This window comes from Rousettus aegyptiacus, unplaced genomic scaffold (assembly GCF_014176215.1).
Source record: "Rousettus aegyptiacus isolate mRouAeg1 unplaced genomic scaffold, mRouAeg1.p scaffold_m13_p_10, whole genome shotgun sequence".
Classification (NCBI taxonomy): domain Eukaryota; kingdom Metazoa; phylum Chordata; class Mammalia; order Chiroptera; family Pteropodidae; genus Rousettus; species Rousettus aegyptiacus.
The window spans coordinates 69435668-69452236 of NW_023416285.1; the positions used below are offsets into that span (position 1 = coordinate 69435668).

Below are 16569 nucleotides of genomic sequence, written 5' to 3' on the forward strand. Positions count from 1 at the left end.
AATAAACTTTATATGAAGATTCTGGTTGCCTTCATCTTTACTAAAACTAGATGTTTTCATTTAATTTTATGTTATTAACTTAAATTATATCTTATTTTATTTTAAAATTATTAATAGTGAGTTTAATATTTGTCATGGTTTTGCTTATTACGAATTGCTTATTTCTTCATTCTTTTCTCTTTCATTTTAATTTCTTTGTCCTTTTATTCTATATTGGAAGATAATATCTTAAGTGTGTTTTCTATAGCCCTGTTTAAACTTTTTTACACTACCATTTATACTTTACTATTTTTCAATGAAGATTTAATTTTTTCGAATTTACCAAATGTTTTTTTTTTTTTTTTTGCATGCTTCCTAAATAACACAACTATCTGTTTTGTTAGCTTCCTGTTTTGTTCTAATCCATCGTCTTCTCATTTAATCTGTTCTCTGACTTTGACTTTGAAGCCATGTATACATATTGTGAGGGAAATTTAAGTTTATGGATGTGGTTACCAGAGGGGAGAGGGAAGTGAGGAGGAGGTAAAAATTTAAAAAAAAGAAAGAAAGAAAGAAAAAAACTCCAGTGCACAACTTCACTTAATGGGCATTCATAAACCATAATACCTTGTGGTCCTATAAAAGAAAAGGGATTAAAATGGGCTCCACTGTCAACCTCTCCAAGTTGTAAGCTCCCACTGTTCCAGAGGACCTCATCAATGCTGTAGATAAACCCTGACAAACAGGGGGAGCACAGAGTAAATTTGTAGGCTAAATGCTAGTAAAGCTTAATATTTTTCTCAGAGATAAGAATAGATACAAATAGCAGTTCTTATATTGGTTTCTATACTTTACTGGATAGTGCTGCATATCTTTCATATCAGATCACTGAGTGAAAGTAACGTGGTAAAAAAAAAAGCTCTATTTCTTTCAAATACATTGTCACTGGATGCTTCTTGTCTCTGACCCTACCAATGGAAATGAGGTTGGGGGGGAAGGGTAGGGTGATAGTTCCTAGCATGCAGAGAACCATAATTAGCAAGAAACTCCGCCCCAATCCCACTAATATCCCAGTTCCCTTTCACCATATTTTTGTTCACCAGTCCCCTTTCCCATCAAGAATAACTCTCTCTAAATATGTATCGGGATACAGGAAAAGGTGGTAGGATTATTCCGATGGCACTTACAAAAGTAACATTCTTACAATAGAGAGACAGCTGCTCTTTGTTCTTTTTAGTGTAAAACCTAAGTTTCTAGGAGTCTTGAATCTTCCTACTTCTTTTCATATGAGTAGGCTGTTCTTTTGCATGAGAGGGAAAAATGCGGAGGTCAAAAATCATTTTTCTAACTACAGACTCATCAGCTTTATCATAGAAATTCTGCAGCAAGTTCATTCCAAGGATTAGTTTTTCAGATTGTGGAATGTTTATCTTTTTCCAAACACTCAAAAGTATTCTTCTAAGAATTGTGAGTCAACCCAGTGCCATTTTAAACCAGATACCTAACAATTTTTTTTTTAAAGAACTTAAAATTGTACTCGAAATTTTATTTTGTTGTTCCGTATACTACTTTCCCTAGCCCATATTTGTAAATTAAAATATAAGTATTGCAAAGTACAGAGTTATCCATAAAAGTGCTCCTCTATGTCACAGCGGTGTTTGAGTACATGTTCCATTAAGTTAAAACTGCAGGCTATAAGTAGTTAGCGATGTCCTAGTGCCAAAAGGAAGGGGAGATACCATCTTATTAGATAGAATTTCTCTATTGACAAGTACACTTAAATATATACCTTATCTGGTCTTTTCCCCCAAACTGCTATAACTACTTTTTCAAACTAAATATAATAAAATATTTATTACACTTGGAATGCCTTGAAAAAAGTCTTAATAATGATATAATTGCAAAGGTATAATTATGGTAGAGCATTTCAGCCTTTCTTTGCTGAAAGAAATATAGCCAATTTATAATTTCATCTTTCCTAACTGGTATCTAAGGGAGTTTAGTCAAAAAAATAAGTGGTATCTGGCAATAAAGTCTGTTCTTAGCCTTTCTATAATTAGAAATTTTATTTCTTTGTTAAAAAATAAGAGATGAATGCTGAATAAATACTTTATGTCTAATCTGTTTACACGACACAGCATTTGCTAATACTCCTTCCCCTCTCCATCTTCTTTTGGTAAGATGGATTTTTTATATAGATTTATATTGTATCAAAATAGAATTTACTAAAAGCTATGTGTTGAGTGACTATAAATAAGGAACACAAGGGTAAATACAGACACCTGTTATTGATCCCAAGTTGCTTTCGCCTAGAAGTAGAATCATAACAGGTAACATTTTCTGAACGTTTACTAGTTGCCCCCACTATATTAATTGTTTCTGTTGCAAAATCTCATCTAATTCTCATATTTGTACACAAATGTATTTATGTACGTAAACATATACACATGTATAAGTTATATATATATATATGTATTGATTAATAATCTAGATATTATAAAACATGAAAAATAAAATTATGTTGAGAAGCTAAAGATAAAATAAATAGTCCCTAAGAAGTAGGTATAAATTTTATTCTTGTTTTATAAAGGAGGGAACTGAGGATCCATGTGGTTAAATAACTCATGGAGGAATTTATGTAATTCCTAAGACGTGTTTCCTAGAAAAATTAGTTATATCAGACTGCTAAATTAGATTTATTATTACATTTTAAAGTGATTATAATAATAATATGGTTACTAAGAATGTACAACTCAAATATTAATATCAATTTTCATAGTTGCAGGTACAAATTATATTTTTACTAACAGTTATTATCAAACTAAAAACCTCATAAATGTTTAGTAATATTCTTCTAGATTCCAATTTTTTCCAAGACAAAAATAAAAGCTATCAAGAAATAGCCAAATTAAAGCTCAAAGATAATTATCATAGTATTAATGAAGAAAAACTCTAATTTTGTTCTTACTATGGAACACATTATGGTCTTTAAAATTCAGGTACTGAAATGGAATTTTATGCCCATTTTCAAGTGACTGGGTAGTATTCAGGGCTGCAGTCTCAGGCTTATAAAATAGAAACTAGTCTTTAAAGGTCAGATGATCAGGAACAAATCTTATGTGGTATTAACAAAAGAAGTATGTAGAGAAAAGAAGCATGACCAAATGTATTTTTAAAAAGTAATGGAGCACAGATATATTGTATTTTTTCTGTCTTACTAAGACAGAAAAATAGATACAAAGGAATCAGTGTACATTAAATTGCAATACAGATTGCCAAAGTAATTACTTCTTAAACTCTAGTAACAACCCATTTTTTTGTGAGCTGAGGTAGAAAATGATGACATATTTTTCTCTTGGTTCACTGACAGCTTTGTTCAGCTAAAAATATTTTTTTGGAGTTTGTGAATAAATATTATTTAATGCTTCCAAACAGATACATTTCTAATACCAGTATTTTGAACAGCCATAGGTAGTTATCTGGAAGGAACAGTGTGAGTTATGAAAGAAAACTGGGCCGAGTGGAAGGATTAGTGTCTCAAACTAGGTTCTGTCACATACTAGGTGTATGACTTTGAACAAGTCATTTAACCTCTCTGAGTCTCCATTTTTATATAAAAGGATTGCAATAATGGATGTCATAATCTTGTATGATTCTTAGATTGATATACAGCAATTGAAATACAAGGTTCTGAATATGCAAAATTAAAAGTAATGTTTATTCATTAATCCATCAAACCATTAATTCTTTAATTACACACATGCACACACACACACACACACACACACACACACACACTTGTCAGGTACAGGGCAAATTGTTTCAGATATAGCTGTTGATCAGCTCATAGTCTCTTCAACACTTAACATATCACCAGAGTATAAAAAAATTACGGAGTATAAAAAATAAGGAAATTATTTTCCTTATTCCCACTGATAATTGCAGTCAATGACTACAGAAGAAATTTTTTTCCTGATTTTGGCAAGTCTCTGTGCCATTAAAGGTATAACTTTGCAGTCTTTTTTATGTTAAATTTATAACCATCTACTAATCTGCCTCTTTAAAAGGGTTATCTCTCTTTATTGATTAATTACAAACAGAAATATAAGTAGGAGAACATAGTGGCTTAACTCAAAATGATAGCAGTGGAGATGAAGAGAATTGGTTAGTGAGAGATATATTTTAAAGATAGAATTGATAAAATTCTTTGGAAGATTAGATGATTTCTGATTTGAGTGAACAAGTGGTTTGTGATGTCATTTCTTGGAATAGAGAAGAGAGCAATGGGTTTGAGAGGGTAGAGATTTAAAAATAAAAAAAGCTATTTGGATTATAAATTTGAAATGTCTATGATATATCAAGGAGCTGCGAAGAAAAATAAGGGCTGCGTATGTGACTTTAGGAACTGTCTATATAGAGATGGTCTACAAAGCCTAAGGTATGGATGAGATCACCTTAGGATATAGTTTAGAGAGAGAGCACAGGAAAGGGAGGAAAGGATAGAGGAAAGGAGAGAAGAAAAAGAGAAAAGGAAAGGAAAAGAAAGCAAAGTGTGAGTAGAACATGGTGCTCTTTACATCAAGTGAGAATCCTTACTCATATTATCCAGTCTTTTTGATCATTCAGAACCCAGAAATAATTAAGTAGATTAACTAAAATAATCAATTGATGAAACTGCGGCCCTAATATGGATTTAAACTCTATTCTTCAACAAACATGATAACAATTGGATGCTTCTTTAATGAAAAAAAAAACACATTTAAATGCATATGTTATATATTTATAATGTTACATACATAGAGTAGCTTTAAAATATTCTAGTGTACATATCAATGTTCCACTAAGGCACTGGTCAGGAGAATGGAGTTATTTGGTCTTTTAATGTTTCATGGCTTATGGTTTACTTGAGGCTTAGAAAAGAAAAACTAAGGTGAAAAGTACAAAATTACAAAGTTTAAAATTTAATTAAGTGGACTTAAGATTAAAAATCTTATCTTCGGGAAACTTTTTATTGAATTTATATGTCAGAAAAAAATAATACATTCTTTATCTTTGCTGTTATAGGACCTATGTCTTCACATACAGAATTTTGAAAGAAAGACTATAAAATATGATCTAGATTTGGCCTTTTCTTATAACATTAATACATTAGGACAGAAAAGTTGACAGAATGCTATAAATCATCCTCATTAATTGTCCTCTTCTTCTCATCCAATAGAAGATGAGTTCTATAAAGTTTTCTTTCCACATATCTTTTTTATCTCTTCAGTCCTATCTCCATTGTACCTTCTCCAGTTCGGACAACTTATCGTTTTCCAGGAATGAATTCTCTTATTCTTTATATGCCTTCTCCAGTCTTGACCCTTTCAATCCCTTTTTCCATGGCCTAAGGCTTTTCTACCAGTTCTCCCATTTCCACTGCTACTCTAGTCCAAGCCATCTGTATCTCATATTATTGCCGTAACAACCTCCTAAACACTATTACTTTTCTGTTTCTGTCAAAATGTATCATTGTCATCTCATTGCTTAAACCCCACAGTGGTACCTCATTTTAGTTATCATAAAACCTAGACTCCTTATCATGACCTTTATGATCTGGCCTCTGCCTATGCCTCTGACCTCATCTTTAACTTTTTCCTGATTCAAAAATCACTATTGTGTGGCTTTCTTTCTAAACCACAAAGTGCCAAATTCCTGGCCATCTTAGATCATTTGATTAAAATCCTTTTCACATAGTCTTTCAACCATCTTCTTTCTTCTCATTTAGTCAGGTCTCAAACCAAATGACTTTCTTAAGAACCCCTCACTAAATGCCCATTTCCTCTCCCTTGTGCACACTCCATCTTAATAGCATATGCTAACATCTTAATAGATTTGGGTTAATTCCTGAAATTATTGGGTAATTATGTGGGTTCTGGGCAGAGTCTACCAGGTTGCAAACATTGGCTCTTCCACCTACTAGCTTTCACCTAGGCAAGTTATTTAAATTTCTATTACTTTTTCTATAAAATGTGATAATAATAAAGTTGTTGCAAAACTTAAATGATTTAAACCTAAAGTGTATAGAACAATGCCTGATAGTAGAATCAGTACTAAAATATCTCTTTAAAATGCAGGTCCTTTTACTTTGTCCCCCTCTTTAACTATGACATTCAGAACATAGTCTAATACTCAATAATAGATCCTCAATAAATGTGTGATCCACTGTTACCTGACTAGTGACCTGCTAAAGAACAGCTTGAATTAAAAAAATTCAAATTCCAAATGTTTTCAAACAATGTGGAAAAAAATTACTATTCTGCCTTTGACACTGGTTGAAAATTCCTAAAGAGCAGATAATCTACCCTTGAACAACATAATTTAATTACTGAGCTCTGGATACATTGAAAGTTCAAGTCCTAGAAGGAGGAGAATCAGCATGAAGCAGATCACAGGGGAACCTGATCTCTAGCCATGAGGCTAATGTTAGGGACAAACAACCAGATCCAGGTAAAAATTGAGAATATTAGCCATGTTACCTGGATCAGAACTAGGAAGAAGACTCCTGGAAGTGACCCAAAGATACAGAAGAAACCAGCTCAGGTATTTTCCTAGGATAGAAATGGGTCTGATACCTTCCAATATTCAGGATTGCCTTGAAAATGGACATAATATGCCCTACAAGTGAAAAATATTAGTAGATCATGCTCATATCCATCTTGGGCTCTGCTGGAGAAGTAAAAAGCAGGGATAAAACTTGGAGATGGATCATAAGTAGCCTTCCTACATGTTGTTTATAGAGATTAAATAGTTTAGATTTGGATAAAATTAACAATACCTTATTTTGAGATTGTTACTAAAGTCATCATATTAAGATCATGTACCATATATTGATTTTTACTGCATATTATTAGGAAATCTTGTATAAACTGAACATACTTTTAAACAGGCTGTGAAGCAGAAGGACATCCTCTTACTTTCCATTACTTTAGGTAAATAATGCTAAATCAGAATTTAAAGGGACATGTGCATAAGGAAACTGAATGTACCATTCTACTTTATCAAATTGTATGATTATGTCTTTCCCTGTGTTTGTAAACTTTAACAAGTATTATAAGATACTGTGTTTGGCTTTGGCTTTTGGCAGTCATCTGTTCAGTGTCAGAGTACAAATTTAGAAACATTTGTAGCCAGCAGGTCATCTTTTCTCAAACTTATTTGTTATAAATTTCTCAAGTAAAACTACATTTGTTGGAAGATCTTTCCACATAAAATAATACAAAGGTATGTGTCTGATCCTTCTAAAAAACTTGATATTTAAACAAATGTAAAGGTGGGTTACATAAGGAATCTAATATCAATGGTCATATTACATAAAGCTTTGCATGTTATGAAAGCTTGTATATTCTCCAGTAAAATTACTCTTTGTTTTATAATAATATATTTTAATGGACTGAGAAAGTTATGCTATTAAATTTTAAATTTATTAAATTATAAGTTGTTAAGAAATTTAACAGTATCCTAGTCCTGATTTTAGTTTACACGATTTATAGCTACTGTTATACAGATTACTAATGAAATCAGATGTATGAATCATTACATCTAATTTTAGAAAAGCTTTCTGTATTTTTACTGAACTGATAAAATTTGATATAGTTGACAGTTGTTACTTGAATATTTCTTATTAATGAGGCTCTTAAAGCTAAGACTCTTTCCGCACTTTCATTTGAAAGTTATTATAGTCCATAGATTTTTATAATTACATAGATTACTCCTAGTAATTTTAAAACTTACTCTTTTTAAATAAAAAGTTTTTGAAGGAAAACAAACATTAAAATCTTGAGTTGAACAACCATATCTGTCCAAATGAAAAGATTCTCAACTTCATTCTCTGGTTTTCAATCAAATAATCACCATTACTTTGTTATTACTTTCTTCCCCCACTTTTTCCTCCTCTCAAATCTTTCTTCTTCCCTCTGGTATTCCTACTGGTTAGGTTTAAATCAAGATCACAAAATCTTCTTCACTTCCCAAAGTGTAGAAAGACAGTTTCCTTAGTAGAAGTATGCCTTTTTCTCTCTGATCCAGCCGTAAGGGAGCAAGACAGCTGTTAGCACAGTTTAAAGCTCCAGGAAAAAATCTAACCTAAGTGATATTAAAGCCATTTGCCTCCTGACTTTGCAACAAGGATATACATGTTTGTAAATGTAAAATTTTTAAATGTAAATTATTCCTTGAAAGTAATCATTAAAGTGAGGGATTAACTTTGTTTAAGAGAAACCTTCTAGATGTGTACCAAGTCAAACTTTTTTCCTTAAACTACTGAGAATAAGGTGTTTGGGGAAGAATGGTAGTTCTTTCAGACCAATTAAAGTGAATTTAGTCAAAGTCACAATCCTAGTGAGTGAAACTTCAGGAAAATTAATTGAAGATACATATTTTATAAATGACTTTCTAGCATACATTTTCAATCCTTCCCTCCTTACTTAATCTACCTTATCCAAAGAATACCTTGTTCTCTGATAGGGATCTGGTCATAATCACATTGTCAATTAATCTTTGTAACATTCAAAAAAAGTTTTATTAATTGATAAACTTCTTGTAAAAATACTCTTATTTTTCAGGATGTCAAACTTGGGACAATTTGACTCTGATTTTTACCAATCTAATTACACCATTTATAATCAGGAGCAGAGTCATAATGATTCTAATGCCTATGGAAATCTTTATAGATCTTGAAAGTAAGTACTTTATATTGAGATAATATGCTGTCATTTTAAGAGGTTATAATATTATGACAAGGGATCCCAGGTATGGAGTTTTCCTTGGGAAAAGCAAAAGCTATGCCCAGCATATCTTAGTAGAGTATCCAGGAAGAAATGTCACAAAAAGGAAGAGAAATTAATTCAGATCTCCATGAATCATCTTGATCAATCACCTCAGATTCATTTATATAAATTAATTCATTGGGTACTCAAACAACTCTGAGATAAGTACTATTATTATCCTATTTGCGTATAAGAAAAAAGGGACCCCAAGTGAAGAGGAGTTTCACTCAGAAGGCCAATCAGCTTTTTGTTCTGCTTCTGTAGATATGCTTGCTGCATAGGCTGTACTCAAAATTAACTAAAGACTCATCTTCCGCTTTGCTCGTTCTGTCTAAGGAACAAATATAACTGCCTGAAACCCATAGCAACTCCCGCACCTTGTAACCATCTGAGGACAAATTAACCAATCAGCCATGCCAGATAAGTTTTATATAAGGAATGTTGCAACTGAGCTCCAGGCCCAGATCTTCAGAGCACTAACTCCTCTGGGACCACCAGCGTAATAAACCTGAGTTCTTCAACTCTCTGAATGCTGCTTGGTTTCTCAGCAGTCTGATTTTTGCAACTTTTCTGCAACACAAGAAATTAAGAAACTTTTCCAAAGTCACACACATTAGTAAGAAATGGGGTTAAAATTTAGCCCAAAGTTGATTAGGCCCATAACCAGAATGAATATATAATTTATTATAAAATCAAGACAAGTTTTAGAGTAAAATAGGTACTATTAATTACAATATTGGTAAAATAGGAATAAACTGGACCAGTTTAAGCAAAGTGGGATGTATAATCACTGTGCCATTCCAACAAGCTTAGACCAAATAACCACAAAACGAACATTTAAAATTTATTAATCCTTGAAGTTTATTTTTCTAAACACAGATAAGTGCCTTGAAACCTTCAGATGGAAGGAGGAAAAGACAGAATAAATACAACAGCAGTGGGGACTCTTCTGTTTCAACTATGCCCAGGAAAATGTGGACACCATTTTCACTGGATGATCACTCCTACAGACATACATAGGCAGATAGGTACTGCTTTCACACACTGTTTCCTAAAAACTTCTGATGCTCTAAGTTTAATAGGGAGATAATGTTATAATTGGCATATAATGTTTTTTAAACTGTAAAACTTAAATATCTGATATTTTATCTCACCCATGCCCTAATTCTATGCATCCAGTGTCAATCCAGCTACCATAAGGATTTTTTAAAAGAAAGAACAATCTATACCTCTATCTGTCCATCTGTCCATCTATCCATCTGTCTGTCTGTCTGTCTGTTGATCTATCTATTTATCTATCTAAATAATTGAAAAACTTTAATATTAAAAAATCATGGGAAAAGGCAAGGTCATATAGAATTGACTCAATCACTGTAGAATCCAACAACAGAAAGAGACCTTGATTATATTCCATTGATGATTTATACCTTGAAAGGTCAAAAAAAAAAAAAAAGACACTAGAGCTTTTGCAGCAGAGAAAGTAGTCTGAGCATTTAGGTATCAAAGGATAATAATTCAAAATATATAATCCATAATGGTGCTATCTAAAAGGATTTTTAGCTCTGTCCTCCTGTTTTATTGAAAAGAACCATTAGCCTTGAACTTCTGTTTCTTTTCTCCCGTCTCTGCTACAGATGGGATAAGCACCTGGGAAAAATCTGCAATCTACATTTTCAGACTAAACCAAACTAAATTGTCCAATAAGAGAGAGAGAAAACTATCTCCTTAATCAGGACTCATGGATCATGGTCTTCTCCCCTGCCTAAGCCTATCCAATGTTCTTTTTCATTTGATTTTATATATCAACATTGCCCAGAAATCAAGATAATAAAAAGGTGTAAATTAATATAACCAATAAGAAAAACTCATGATTATATTGTATCTGATTGATGGCCTAGCCTGTTTCAGATGCTTAGCATTTAAATCCAAGTCCTGATTTGGATGTGGTAACATTTAAATTCTAACCCACAATGCATGTCTCAGAAATTAGAAAAGGGCATATTAGCTGTGGTAGTTTTATGTGGTACATAAAACATGGAGCCAGGTCAGTGATTTAATAGTGTACATACATCAAACTAACTCCAGAGATTTGGCCTTCTATTCATTCAGTGAATAGTTCAATTAAAATATACTCCAAGTCAGAATATATGCTTATCATCCTGGCAAGAGATATAGAAATCTAGAGGGAAGTTATAATCAATTAGTCTCTTTCTTTCTTTCTTTCTTTCTTTCTTTCTTTCTTCTTTCTTTTCTTTAGTTCTGTTATTTGTACGGCCTTCCTGCATTCCTTACTTCCTTCCCTTCCTGCCTTCCTTCATTCCTCATTCCTTAATTGCCTTTCTTCTTGTCTTTCTTTCTTTATTTCTTTCTTTCTTGTCTTTCTTTCTTTCTCTTCTTTCTGTCTGTCTCTCTGGTACCCCTCCCTTATATATGAGAGTTAGTTTTAAAAAGCTTGACTTTAAGGGCATACTAATTTGAAAGTTTGTTGACTCATTGGATCCTCATTGGACAATCCAACTTATTAGATCCTCAAATGACCTTGAGATAAGTACTATTATTATCCTAGTTATATATAAGAAAGAAAGGACCAGAGAAATTAAGGAATTTTTCTAAAGTCACGCAAGTAATAAGAAATGGAGTTAGAATTTTAGCCCAAGGTTAATTAGGCCTGTAACCAGTTTGTTTTTTATTTTTAAATTTTATTATTATTATTATTATTATTACTATTATTAATTTTAGAATGAACAAGGAAGAACTTTTTCATTTAAAAAAAAATAACTATCCAGTCATTGGTAGCATTATCAAGGCTATATTTTCCCACTATATTTTTCCAATTTTTGAAATGAGAACTCTATTCAAATTATGTAGAGAAAGAAACAGATGTTTCTCCAGAAAGGCGACAACTGGAAAACTCCCTTCGAAAGTGGGGCATTTGAGTAGGACTTTAATACATTGATACTGAATTATCATTTTCTTGGAATCCCTAGACCTGATCTGTCTCTAGTGTTTCAAAAGGAGCTAATGGCATTGTCAATAGCACATTGTCACTGTGCACTTGCTGGACCAACCAGGATCTGGGAATGTTACATAAGCTAATTCCCCCAGCCACCATTCCTTTAACCACTCTATCATCAAACTGATCCTACATGACATGTTCTTATCAAGGACATTTAGAATGCCTGGTTTTATTGGCTCAATGGGAGGCTTGCATAGTTAAAATGTTTTGGAAAGTTTAGACTAAACTTTTTTAGCCACGAGAGTATCTTTGTTATAGACCTGTTATACTGCTGTCTTAAGCTGTTTCAATTGATGGTGTTGCAAATTCTGAAAACTTTTGTAGTCTCAGGTTCCTGGAAGAGTACCTGATTGTATGAAATACACATATACTTGACTGTAAGTCCAAATGTGCAGCTAAATTTACAATGAATAGGACTTATTTGATGGTACATTTCTTACTACCTGATTCATACCCTACTTTTCCATAAGACACTGGGAGTGAGCTCACCACCTCCATTACCCCAGGGTCAGACTGATAGGAAAACAATGTCACTTGGCCATGATAATGGAAATCCAAACCTATAATTTTAACAAAACAGAGTCTCTAATAAGATATGTAGCTAGGGGTTATGTAATAAGGCACAGAAAATTGTGTACAACAAACATATCTGCAACCACAGAAATTATAACTAAATTGTCCAACATTGACCTTCTATATTTGCACTAGAAAATGAATGTTAAAGTCCTATTGAGAAAGCTAAAGTTGATCAGCACAGAAGGGATATAAACTCTTGGCCTTCTATTAATGATTTTTCCTTTGAAAAAGTGGCAAACTGGAAGAAAACTATTACAAATACAGAAGGTGCTATTCTAGGGTGTATGGAAAATATTTAGCATGCTTTAGTGTCTCAGGAAGAAAAGAGCATACAGATATTTAGCTAATGCTTATTGATCATTTTTTTTTTGTGTGCCCAATGCTACTCTAAGTACTTTTCTTATTCTAGCTAATTAAGTTCACAAACTTATGTGTTCTTATTATTCTCATTTTATAGATGAGAAACTGAAGTACAGAATGTGAAGTAATTTGCCTAAGATTATAAAACTGCATTTGAACCCAGACATTCTGACTCCAGAGGCTGCGTTTGCTAATTACTTAACGTGGTTCAGGATAAATCTTATCATTGGACTTTCATTACAGGCAGAAATGTAACTCCACAGAGTTGGGAAGCAAGAGAAAGGATACATGACCAAGAACCTTACCAGTTGTTCTAAAGGAGACTTTCGCAGTCACTTCACAGTTGCTTGAAATGATGGTTATATCAGTCTGACTCAAGCAAACTGCCTTTAATAGGTTCCTAATTCATAGGCCTTAATAGAGAAATTAGTTAAGTGTCGAGTCCCATTCCCTCTAATTTATTTTTTTATGAAAGGTTTATACTGTAAGCTTGAGAAATGTCACCAAAACTATAAAAGAACTTTATTGGCATAGTTATTTAGAATTGGAGCCATCTACAAAAAAGAATAACACTGGGAGATGTAGGACTGAATGATAATTCAAGATATATGGTTAAAATTATGGCTGTTCACAGTCATTTTCAGAGAAAGGCCTAAAACATGAGAATTGGGTATTTACAGTGTTTTCTGGGTGGGACTGTGGTTAATAATGTGATTATTTTGATATTGCATATTAAATGTTATAGTCAACATGTACAAAGTCAAAGTTATAAGATTAAAAGAGAATTTTAATTTAGACTGTGATAGAAGATGGCCATAGTAATTCTTCTAGATAAAGGATTGTGAGGTTTTCTTTATAGTACATATTTTGTACATATTTTAAAATTTTACTTTCTCAAGTAAGTGGTGGAGAAATTTTATTATACTTCCATTACAACAAGGATAACAAAGGCCAAGTTCCTGATGAATAAGTTTTTCTGGATATGGTAGCAGAGAGGGATGGAGAAAAGAGAAAGGGATAGGCATTTTTTTTCCTATAAAAATATGTTTTTCTCTGGGAGGGGGGTGGTGTCAAAGTAGGTACTCATACTAAATCTCATTCACAGTGGGTACTTTGCAATGAGTAATTGTGAATGTTATGTTTACTCAAGCCTGGTATTAGCATGTGGGAATGGATTTTATTGAGGCCAAGACAGCATGTCAATAAAATAGTCTTGTTCAGATACTGATCTATTAAATCATCTCTATTTGACCCTTTTATTCTTCTAGAAATGGTTACATTAAAAAAAAGTACATATCTAGGGGGAACTTTATCAATCAAAAAGCCATTCAGATCCTTATTTACAATTAATTCATTTCTACCAGTATTTTTGATAGTGGGCCTACTTTGTTAAAAAAAAAAAAGATTAGGGATATCCCGCATGATTAAATGAACAATAACAGTAATCAGCATATGTTGCAGAAGAATTCAAGAAATATTATACCAGGTCCCTGCTCTTAATGTGCTTGTGGCTGAGTTCATGAATGATTAAAAGCATATGTCTCTTTTTATCTTATAGCCTTATATTTCAGAAGAAGTTATTTTCTCTGTCAATCTTACTCATATAAGAGAGATTGAATATGTTATTCTTAGACTTCATATTAAAATTAAAGTATATGAATAGCCATTTTGTAAACTTTTTGCATGAAGAGTCACAGAGAGCTACAAAATTCAGAATACTAGACTATATTTTTAGCTTAGTTTAGCCTAAGAGACTTTGATAAAAGAAACTTAAACCAGTTCAGAAAGACAATTCCTTATGTTTTTTCCCCTTTCTTTAGGCAAAAACAATAAAAGTGACCAAATAACCTCATATTCTGTTTCTTTTTCTTTCCTTCTCTAGCTTTCTCAAGGAATTAATTATTAAGATTGTTGTTTTCCAATTTTCTCACACAAATGGTGAAATAAAGAAAAAAAGAATGGACAAGGAAGTATAAAAACATGTTTGTACAAAACTAAATTGCATATTTTGAAAGAGGGACACTAAAGCCAGCTACGAAATACTTTTAGTTAGGTACTCAAAGATAATTCAATTGGCAATAATTGACTGAGAATGGCCAGACTAGAGTCTATTTCTTTATGGACAACAATCAGTTTATGTATTTTTTTTCTATAAGTTGACTGTACTGTTAAAATTATAATTTTCACTTGCTACTTTATAAATAAACAATGTTTGTTTATTGCCTCTGAAAGTCAGTGAAAAAACAACATTGTGTCAGAAGCAAAGTGCTGCCCAGACAAGTTCAGTTCAGAATCCAATACCTGCACTAGTCTGAGCAAATCATTCGGTCTCTAAAAACCTCTATTTTTTCTGTAAAATGGGACTAAAAGTATAGTTTTTACCTTCCGGAGTTTTAATTGCATGAGAAAATGTGAGAAAAAGTGTTTAGCACATTGTACATAATCAGTAAATATTAGTTGGTATGGATCATTCTAAAAATCTTTTTATGACCAGTGACTTTGCTTTTTTGATTAAGTTAAACTTTATGTGAGTTATTTCTTTCATGCTTAAATATATAACCCAAGATAATCAATGACAGAAAAATTATAGTTTCCTTCCTTGATTTGTCATAATATCCCTTTCCTAGCTGTATAAATACCAGTATTTTCCTTTCTCTAGCCAACAAGCCAGTGAGCAGCCTCAGCCTGCCTTTGTCCCACCAGAGATGCTCATGCCATCAGGTTACGCCAGACAATTTTTTCAGCCAGAATCCAACCTGGACTATTATTCACAATCTTCTTACAGTGACAATTTTGATGAAGAGCCTCCTTTGCTAGAAGATAAGTTAAGGAAATGCTATTAATGTGTGTACAGCTTAAAAAATAACAGCAATAATCACACTTAATGTGTGCTGTCAGCATGTTGCATACACTATTTTATGTGTGATTGTTCTATATATAAACAAGTCTGCCAGTTCAAAACACTTAAACTAGTGAAAGTTTGTCGCATGTTTGTGTGGGGAAAACCGGAAGTAGGTATATAGTATTGCTGTGTTATTGCTGCAGTTATCAAATGTTTCTTCACTATTTCTTAAATTTGGACTTCCTGGCCATGTATAGACAATAGTGAAGATGTCTTTTGGAAATTTGGTTCCCACTCCAGCTAATAAAACTACTTTATTACAGCCTAATTTATTTTCTGTGCTATTTGCTTGGGAGCAAAGGGGGTAGTTTCTGAACTTATTATTGTTTTTGTTGTTGTTGTTGTCATGGAGACAAGTCTGGCTCATGAGGTTTTTTTTTTCTTCTTCTCTGGATCATATGAGCCCTCTAAAATCAGTAGGCATGGCTAAATGGGGAGGAATATGATTCCAGTAAATAGCACTGCTGATGACAAGGAAGCCCAGAGATCCCTGTAGTTGAAGGACCTTAGAGGATATCAGGGATATTCTCTCCTTTAAAATATATATATTTTTAAATATCCAGGCCCCTGCATCTGCTATTTTTGATCTTAAAGAATATCAACATGATGCTAGAAGTATAGATGCAAGAAAACTAAAACTCAAGTAGATTTAAATTTGAGAGCTAAGAAGAAATTTTCACAGGTTAACTTTTCCAGATCCTTTATATGTATTCAAGGGAAAAGAGATAGATTTAAATTCCCAATATTTTACAATCGAAAAATCATTGTTTGCCTCATATGAATGCAGCCAGCAACCTGGCATTAAAATATTCTTTTCTTGCCTTAAAAATTAAAAAAAGATGAAAGATTTAAATAATTCAGAAAGGCACAGAAAATTATATATATATTTGGCTCATTAGAAGCCAGTTAAGCTTTCAGATTTGTTATGT

At 32.6% G+C, this 16569-nt stretch overlaps 1 protein-coding gene and 1 long non-coding RNA gene across 2 annotated transcripts in view; both read left to right on the forward strand.

Moving 5' to 3' along the window:
- The first annotated feature begins 7100 nt into the window (after positions 1-7100).
- The window catches only part of YIPF7 (Yip1 domain family member 7), a 37318-nt gene continuing 27849 nt past the window's right edge, over positions 7101-16569 (forward strand). Inside the window, exon 1 of the mRNA XM_036227969.1 lies at positions 7101-7242. The gene's annotated coding sequence lies outside the window, so the exon portion shown is untranslated. The remainder of the gene's footprint in view (positions 7243-16569) is intronic.
- Positions 9371-16569, forward strand: part of LOC107497261 — a 404352-nt gene continuing 397153 nt past the window's right edge. The window contains exon 1 of the long non-coding RNA XR_004953122.1: positions 9371-9814. This is a non-coding gene — a long non-coding RNA (uncharacterized LOC107497261). The remainder of the gene's footprint in view (positions 9815-16569) is intronic.